Source organism: Malurus melanocephalus, unplaced genomic scaffold, assembly GCF_030028575.1.
Source record: "Malurus melanocephalus ecotype Western Australia unplaced genomic scaffold, MMel_1.1 scaffold_32, whole genome shotgun sequence".
Classification (NCBI taxonomy): Eukaryota; Metazoa; Chordata; class Aves; order Passeriformes; family Maluridae; genus Malurus; species Malurus melanocephalus.
In genome coordinates, this window is record NW_026623264.1 from 3,222,610 (window position 1) to 3,231,454 (window position 8,845).

The following is an 8,845-nucleotide window of genomic DNA, read 5'->3' on the forward strand; positions in this document are numbered from 1 at the left end:
CTAGGAGGACACAATCTTACAGAATATAGGGAAGACAGAAGAAAGAGCAGATTTTTTCAGAATGCCACCATGCATTTTCTCTAGTATACTATTTTTTTTTGTGTAATAACATTATTAGGTTTTCATCACACCTGTTTCTGATGTAGAAGTTTAAAGAAWCTTGGGATTAATATTATGAACAACTGAATAAATACAGCACAAGCTGTTGGCAGTCTCTGGGCAATTGTAAAAGGATTATGTCAAACATCAGTATCTGAGCAACAATACTCATTGTTGTTGCTAGTCTCTCCCTGATGTGATCCCAGTATTGTTTGGACCATGACAAAAATAATGTGATTTTGCCTGATTTCTTATTTCTTGATGGACTTGCTTCTTTTTCTCTCTTTCTATCTTGTTTCCTTCCCATCTTTCTCATGATCTATAAATTGGGCTGCAGCTTTTGGAAAGACAATGCTGAGACACATCAATCCTCTATCTTATTTTTCATTTTCTGTCTGTTGTCCTTCYATCTGGGTCTGAGAATGGAATAGAATTGATTACTGTAGATTTCCACTTAGTGCCCTCTCTCAGTCCTCCCGTTTTCTAATCATGGATTCCCTCAGGCCTTCATGCTTTGATTTTGCACCAACARGAACCAGAACATGGAGAAGCTGATGAGTTTGTAGCTCTCACACTGATACACAGAGTAGGTGCAAATGGAATGTGGGAGCTTGAAAGCAGCTGTGGAATCCACAATTCAGACATAACATGAGGTGCTCTAAGCTGGGATTACAGCAGGAGGAATGACATCACTCTTGCCAGGAGACAGCAAGTCCTCATGTTACTGCAGTGCTGTGTTTTGGTGTACCATGATGTCATTGCATATGGCCAGGCTGAGAACCTCATGTGTAAACCAGGAAATTTTTTTTTTCTTTATTTTTTGRGGAAGTGTCTAGCATGCCAACAGGGTACATGTCCACAGGGTAATAGCCCACAGGTAGTCAATGTGGCATTGTAGCCATTTGCAGCCTAGGAAAGAGACAGACAAATTCCTTCACCTTCAATCSTGCAGTGGCTGAGAGCCCAGTTAAACCAAGTTCTGCCTTAATCTCTAATTCTCTAAATCCCCGGTGACTTTGACAACAGACATTTATTTGTTGTAATTTGGTGCATTTTTTCCTCTTGTTTTTTTTTTTGTTTTTCATGCATGTCAGTAACACAATAATCTGAAAATTATTTCTTCATCTGGACGAGTTTTTCCGTGTCTTTGACATATTGCCTTGTGTTTCACTCGGGGACCATTGTAATAGTTGCMTTCCTTACACATACAACACTCCTTTACAGAAACATCATGAAAACATGTAATGGAAARCAACATAAAGAGTTTTTAAAAGATAATAGCAATTGGCATTATTTTTGCTCAACTTGGCAGTGGTTATAGCTGTTTTTATTTTCTGTGGGATTTCATCCTGAGCTCTAGCTCCATCATTTTGAATCCTCTTTTCATCTGAGRCAGGACAGGTTTATTTGATTTTGTCTGTGAAAGCTAGCACTGGACTTGCTCCACTGCATTTTTTTGTCAAAAAAGTTTGAAAGTATGTCTGTAAGCCGAAGACCGCGATGAGGTTTTGGTCAATTTGCAGTCCATACATCTGCAGCTACAGCTTCAGAGTGCTGTTTTACAGTTTTTAATAAACATTGGCAACACTTGAGGTGATGGTAGGTTCAACCAACAAAGGCCTTAAATAATGATGGGATATTTTTTCACCCATATCACATCCAAAGTCTCCTCTTTAACTGAATGTATTGAAATTCACTTTCACTATCTCCCACGGTAACTGTGTCTACACTTGGTCATACCATTGTACTAGAACATAAAATACAGCACAGAGTGTGCTACTATACATGCAGAGGTGAATAAATAATGTGCRTTATTTAAGTAACATTCTRTCTTCTGTAAACTTTTAATATCTCTATGTCTGTTTAGGCACTGTAGGACCCTTGGCTGCCTGCTTTAAGTTGGAATTTATTTTGACCCCATTTTTTCTGCATCATTCTTCAGAGGATCTACGTATTTTCTCCTTGCTTGCAGGATAAGATGTGTTGACAAATTCTGCATACTTACTGTGATCTACCTGCAGATCTTACCATGTAAACTTCTCCCCGTGTTTGCTATTTTCATTACACARAAGTGTTTTTTACTTTTTTAGCTATTCTCAAAATCTCCAGCTTTTTCCATAGCTGCATGACCTTGTAGTCATTCTCTTCTCATTYCCCTCCCAGTAGAAAGTGTACTGTTTAGTGTGCTGCATACCACCAACATTTTCTATTTTCCAATGAAAAGCATATGTGCCAAACATAACTGAGATGGCAGTCTGCAAAAAAACAGTGTCTCCCTATGGGTGTGTTGAATGTGCACAGACATGGGGATTTTTCCTATGGGCAGTGCCAGAATCCTGCTGATATATCAGACATGGAAAAATGTTTGTCATTAGCCATCTCCTGAAGGATTTTTCCCCTCACAGGTAGTGGAAAATACTCCTCTTCGACATATCTGTTTGATTATTTTGGGTATGTCCAAAAGCAAAAATAAGCACACTGGTATTTAGTGAGTGTATCTATTTTATCCATTATTCTAATCCCAGTGTAGTCACCTGGAGCTCCATACCAAAATCTATTGCCTGGGAACAGTATAGATCAGTGAGCTGAGGGCAAGGAACGCTCCAAGAATGGCTCAGGAACAAAAAATGTCTTTGGCAATCTTAGAATACTCTTATTTCCTTGCTGAACAAACCTACATGGATGCCACAGCTGGACTTCAAAATGACACTGTGACATTTCCATCTCCAGGGTCTGTTTCACTGCCTTCCAGAAGCCATATCAYGAAACCATCACACCAAAGCAGCTTTGCTGTTTGTATGACAAAGCCCCAGYGAAAAGTCTAAATGGAATTTATGTGGCAACTCAGGAGTCACAGGTGGGAAGGATCTGTTTTATTGCTGGGTCAGACTGACTGGACAATGTACAGCAGTGAAAGATCCTGCTCTCTTTGAAAACAGTGTCAAATTCCTTACCTGCTTTTGCTTCTTTTCTTTCTAAAGCATAAAMTTTCTTCATGAGACCAATGGGGTGACATACTTTTAATTTTAAAAAAGACAGTCTTTACTCAGTTTTTATTAAAGTTTCTATAATTACCATTAGTAACCTAGTAATTCCTTTACTCTTTTGTGGGAATAAACTCAAACTGTATCCACTCATCTTCTATTACTTATAACTCCTCTGAGAAAAATGTGATGAATGTTTCAGGAAAAATGGAAGCTAACTTTTTTTTATTATCTTTCCTTCTATTTATATAAATTCATTATCTTTCCATGACAAAAATTTTTTTAACTACTGTCGGAAGTAATTGATATATGCATAGGTTTTCARCTTTATTGGCTCTTTTCAGCTTCTTATTCTTCCATAAAAGGCAGTCTAATTCTTTTAAACTTTATGCTATTCTCTTCTTCAGGAGTTTTCCACAGGTTTATGGAAAGCTCARTTGAGCTTTTGAGGCAGATAAATCCCCATTCTCACAATTGGGTTACCAGTTTTCCCTCAAACATTTCTCTTTTGTGCCATCTTTATAGCTTTTTACTCATGCTCTGTGAATGCTGGTATTATTAMACTTTGCTGATATTATTGGATAACTTCCTCCCTGCTGCTTGCAAGRGACCATGATATCTGATTTTTTTCTCTTTTTCTTCTCCTGAGCTGGTATCTATGGACACTAATAACTTTTTCCCAGAGCCCCATGCAGCAATATTTGCTAAGGTAGTCTCTGAAATACTGCCTTTTAGATGCAGGCACTGCTATATGGATATATAGCTATGGACTCAAACAGCAATTTTTTGAAGCCAAGAGTCACAGAATAGACAAGGTTGGAAGGGACCACGGTGGGTCATCTGGTCTGACCTCCCTGCTCTTGCACAATCATCCCAGAGCACCTTGCAGAGGATTGTGTCTGGGTGGTTCCTGAATATCTCTAATGAGGGAGACTCTACAGCCATCCCCAGGAAAGCAGGACTCCATCSTGTACCCCAYTGTGGTGACTTGGGAAGACAAACAYCATCACTSCCAACCTCTGTTTATTTACTGTAAACCCAGTGATATCTGAAATTAGTTTATATTCTAAATTCATGCAACTCTATTGTCTTTATTCAACAAATCTCCAATTACATTTTAACTATCATTTTAGAATATTCTCTACTACTTYAACTAGTCATATAGTATGTCCTTTTCAATGTTAAAACAGTCTTGGTAGTCTTTGCCAATCAGAAAATACTGGTTTTTAAAACTATGGTACATGTTTTGATCTCTTTTTTTCATATAAATTGTGTGCTTTCAAAACAATATGTATTAAATTAGTTATAACTGGTAGTTCAGAGTGCTGTTTATATGATATATATTTTCCAAATTTCTCAGTGTTATATTAATAAAAATCTCATACTTCCTCAGAAAGAGTTAGAGGTACTGAAACCTTAGTCCATGCACCACGTGGTACAACAGCTGGGTAAAAACCAGCACTTGTTTATTTGAAGAGCTGCTTAGACAGAATATGAAGACCTGAATCTAAGAAAGTGATTAATAAATGTTGTCTTTCTATCAACAATGTCATCATATAGATGGCATTGCATAGAAGAAGARCATGTTCACCTGTTTTCAATGGCAAAAGAAAACCTGAATTTTGACATCCCCAGGATTSAGGGCTAGAGCCTTCTTCCTAGGAAGAAACTGAGGGCTCAGAAGAGATTCAGAGCATGGAGTTTGTTCCTTTTGCTGTGTAGGAAGATGAAAAGAGCCTAAAGTTTCGGCCTCTATAAGCAAGTGCTGCTTAGCTAAATGTTTATGTTTTTTACCTACTGTCTATTATTTTTTAGATACCTCATACAAGWAGTAAGAGACTCAGAGCTGCTTTCATCCTTGTCCCAAGGGGATTCAAGCCCTCTCTCTCACTTTCAGTAAACTCACAAATAAAGCTYTGTAAAAGTGCAGAAGAGCATTGTCAAAGAGCAAGTAGACAAGGACCTCCTGCTGCACCACCAGGTGCACAAGAGTTATGTAAGAGGCCCAAGGGAAAAAAAAGTGGTGGTTTGGACACCTAACTAGAAGAGTTCCCAATCTCAGACTCTGCCCTTGGACAGTGGCTTCTGTAGACAGTGATTTTGGCATGAAAAATGTCAGACACTACACAGTGCAAAATGTCTAACAGTGTGCATTTACTTTTAAACATAGGATGTAAAATGCATCATTTCAAGGAAYGCGGACTAGAATCCACCACCTGCTAAGGAATAGTTTGTCTTACCTGAGGGTAGGGGTATCACTTTRTCTCTAAACCTTACATAGGCTGGGCAAGTTCCCAGAACCGCTAGGTAGAAGCCAATTCTGAAGTGTGCGTTCAACTTAATATTTCATGCAGGAAAAAAAAAAAAAACCAACAAAAAAGGAAGTAGACATAAATCTGAATGGCTTTTAAACATCATGTGTGTGCTCTCTTGGATGGTTTCTAAATTTAAAGTGAAGGAAACCTCACCAGATAAGCATGGATWTTACCCTGCAGATAGGGTAGGGGAGGGAGGGATGCTAGCTGTGTAGAGCTAGGGTCACAGAAGGCCAGATTTTGCTACTTTTGTTCCAGATGTGTGGTTCAAAGGGTTACTGACTTTATGTAGTGGAATTAATGGCAAAGTAAGATAATACAATGGTAAAGTCATGGTAGCAAAACAAATTCTATGCTATTTATCTGTGCATGTAAAAGTATATTCAGATCTGCAAATATTCCTAAGCTTTTACATTCCTCATCTATGAGAAGTTTGGCAAACCTTAACATTACTACAAAGAGTATATATTAATCMATAGAATTTTCTTCATAACTTTTTTCCCTTGCACCTTAGCCAAGCTTCACCATGTGTGTGCATTAGAAACCCTGACAAAAGCCAGCTGAGGGCTGAAATGTTGGGAATTTGCCCTCTTCACCCTTATGAATAAATCTTTCTTTAAAAGCAAGGAAAAACATCCTCTTGGCTTGGAATATCTCAGCATGCTGACTGTGCACAAACCAAGGCTGGAATAGTTGTGCATTACTGTGATTTGTTTTTGTATTGACTCCTTGTCATGTTTTAAAAAAAGAACACAACCATATATTTTCTTATTGCTGTGCACCAGGTACTTGCCAGATAGCTAAGGAGGGCCAGCTGTTAGCTTTCAGGAGATGCCAGTGGAAGGACTGATAAACTTTTATAAACCAATGCGTTCAGAAACCTGTAACATTTCTGCAAATAGTACAGCATTTTCTTGCCCTGAAAAGGAGCAATAGCAAAGCACTAAATCCAGCTTTAGCTGTCTTTTAAGAAAGGAGAAGAAAGGCAGCAAAGTGTGCACTAAGTGATGAGCTAATTCTTCGTGGGCCACCAGTGAATGTTCTGCAAGCTACACTTTGAGAACCTTTTCTGTAAATGATGCCAGATGAAAGCATGGTCTGATGAACCCAAAGAAAATAGTTCTGTCTGTCTCTACCTACCCACAAGCTGTACAATGAAAGCACTGAGGCTTGTTCCACTCCTACTCTCGACACCTAGGTTTATGAAAGCTGCAGACACGTGAAGAAGGTTTATATTTAAAAGAACATGCCATCAGAAAATCTAAGTGCAAGCACTACTGGTGTTGTTCTTAAAACAACTATTGCAACAGGATGATTTTGGTTTTCCTGCAATTAAGGCACAAATTCTCATTATTTGCTTCTTGATTTATAGCAATAGCTGAGTTTTCTTCTGTTTCTGGTTATTAAAGCAGATGCTTTAATAACCAGAGGTGTTCTTTCTTGTTCTATCCCATCCTTTAAATTAAATGGCTTTCAATTAAGCTCAGCTCCATAGATCTGATCTGGCACCGTCCCAGGCTGCAAAGTTTGCCAGTGACTGCAGTGGAAGTTGGTTCAGCTCTGCCCAGCAGTGTGTGTGGGGAGCAGCACTGCAGATTTCTCCCTTTCCTGTCACCTCACGCCACCATGGCTGCGAAAGACAAGAAGAAAGAACATAGATGGAGAAGGCCCACATTTCATTAACAAAACGCTAATGATATCTGAGGTGCTCGGGAGCAATGCTACCATCTTGTTTCTGTATAGTCACAAAGTCCTTTTTTCAGTCTAACACTCTTAACTCTTCTTCCCTGCTCTTATTCCATTGCTTTAAGCTTGCAGTAAGTAAACTGTTGTCTCAACCCACAGTCACTCCTTTTCATTCCTCTTTTATCAGAAGGTGTGGGGGAAGGGGAGTGGCTGATTTGGAGTTTAATATTCTGCTGGTATTAAAACCATCACACCTGACATTGTGAAGAAGATGAAAAACCTGTCMGTTTATCTTCAACAGCAAAACTAACCACAGGCCACAAGAATTAACCATTAGGCAGAATCAAAGTTTTTGAAAACTGCATTGTACAAAAAGTCGGGGAGTCTATAGCCAGAGGAAACAATTATGTTTAGGGGGTAATGAATAAAGAAACAGTTGCTCTCTACCAAACTGAGAGACAGAGAAAAGGGAATGCTAGAAGAGATGGGATCCAAACCATATTCTGTGTCTTGTGCTTTCGCTCTTCCTTCTAGTCATAGCCACAGGATGGTAAATTTGTTCAGCTTAAAACATCAATTCTGAATCAGTAATTTCACTTTGAATTAGGAAGCAAACTGAGKGTGGGTACAATGAATGACATAATGGCAGTATTAGCAGCTGAGACAGTTTGCAAAGGAGAGCGTTCATTAAGAAAGCATCAGAAAAAAAGTCTTGGTGAAATACAGTTGGATAAATAACACATAGATAAAGAGGGAAGAGATGACAGCTCATAGCATCTGGCTGGTCTCATTCTTGACATGGTTCACTGCAAATCAAACAGAAAAAGCTCTACCAAATAATCTTCAGATCAGACTTTTTCGTAACTGGTTTCCTGCTCCTTCACCAAGATAAAAATGTCTTTTCTGGGTTGTGCATCTTTTGAGAAGAGAAATTAGCTCAGTAGAAGGAATCTTATTATTCATATTTTTGTACCAATTCTGAGACTGCACATGTGAATGTTCACATATTTCAAAAATCCACCTGCCACTACCTTCAGCAAGTAGCTTCCCTTTCTATCTCAGGAGTTTTAGATCTGCATACGTATGAAMTGTGCTCCTAGACTCTATATATTTTAAAAGAGGGAAAGTAAAATTCAACTGATTTTTTTTTCTGTGCTTTCCCTCACTTGGTCTGATCCTTGAACCAGAAAGTGATTTTAAAGGCAAAATAAAATGCATAAATCTCACTGGATATAAGGATTACAATTTGAGGAAGAAATAAAAAAAAAGTATGGTTTGAGAACTGTATGGACGTAGGTGAAATTGCTGCTAGATTTTGCATAAAAATGAATCTGGTAGATCAATAAGAGTAAGGAGAAGCAAGAAGTAAGGATATGACTGCAGGGTTTGATCCACAAAGCAGGATGAGAATGAAGAACACATACAACGAGGAAGCCAAGAGAAGGCAGAAATCAGAGAAAGTGAGAGAAGGGGGAATTGCAGAAAAAGYAAGAGGCAGAATAAACACAAAGATGGTAGAAACATGCACATTAGATTTAACTGGAGTGACAGTTAAAGAAACCTCTAGCTTATATTATCTGCTGGCAAAGATAAACCATTTTTGGTAAAATCATTTTTAATCCCTGTAACTTGTAATTCTATGGCCCACTTTTGCATACCAAAATAAACTTTCTCCCACATTCTATATCACTCTGTCATTAGGACTGTTATTTCAACTTTTCTGTTTGAAAAACATTCAGCCCTCTAATAGCCAGTCAGGGA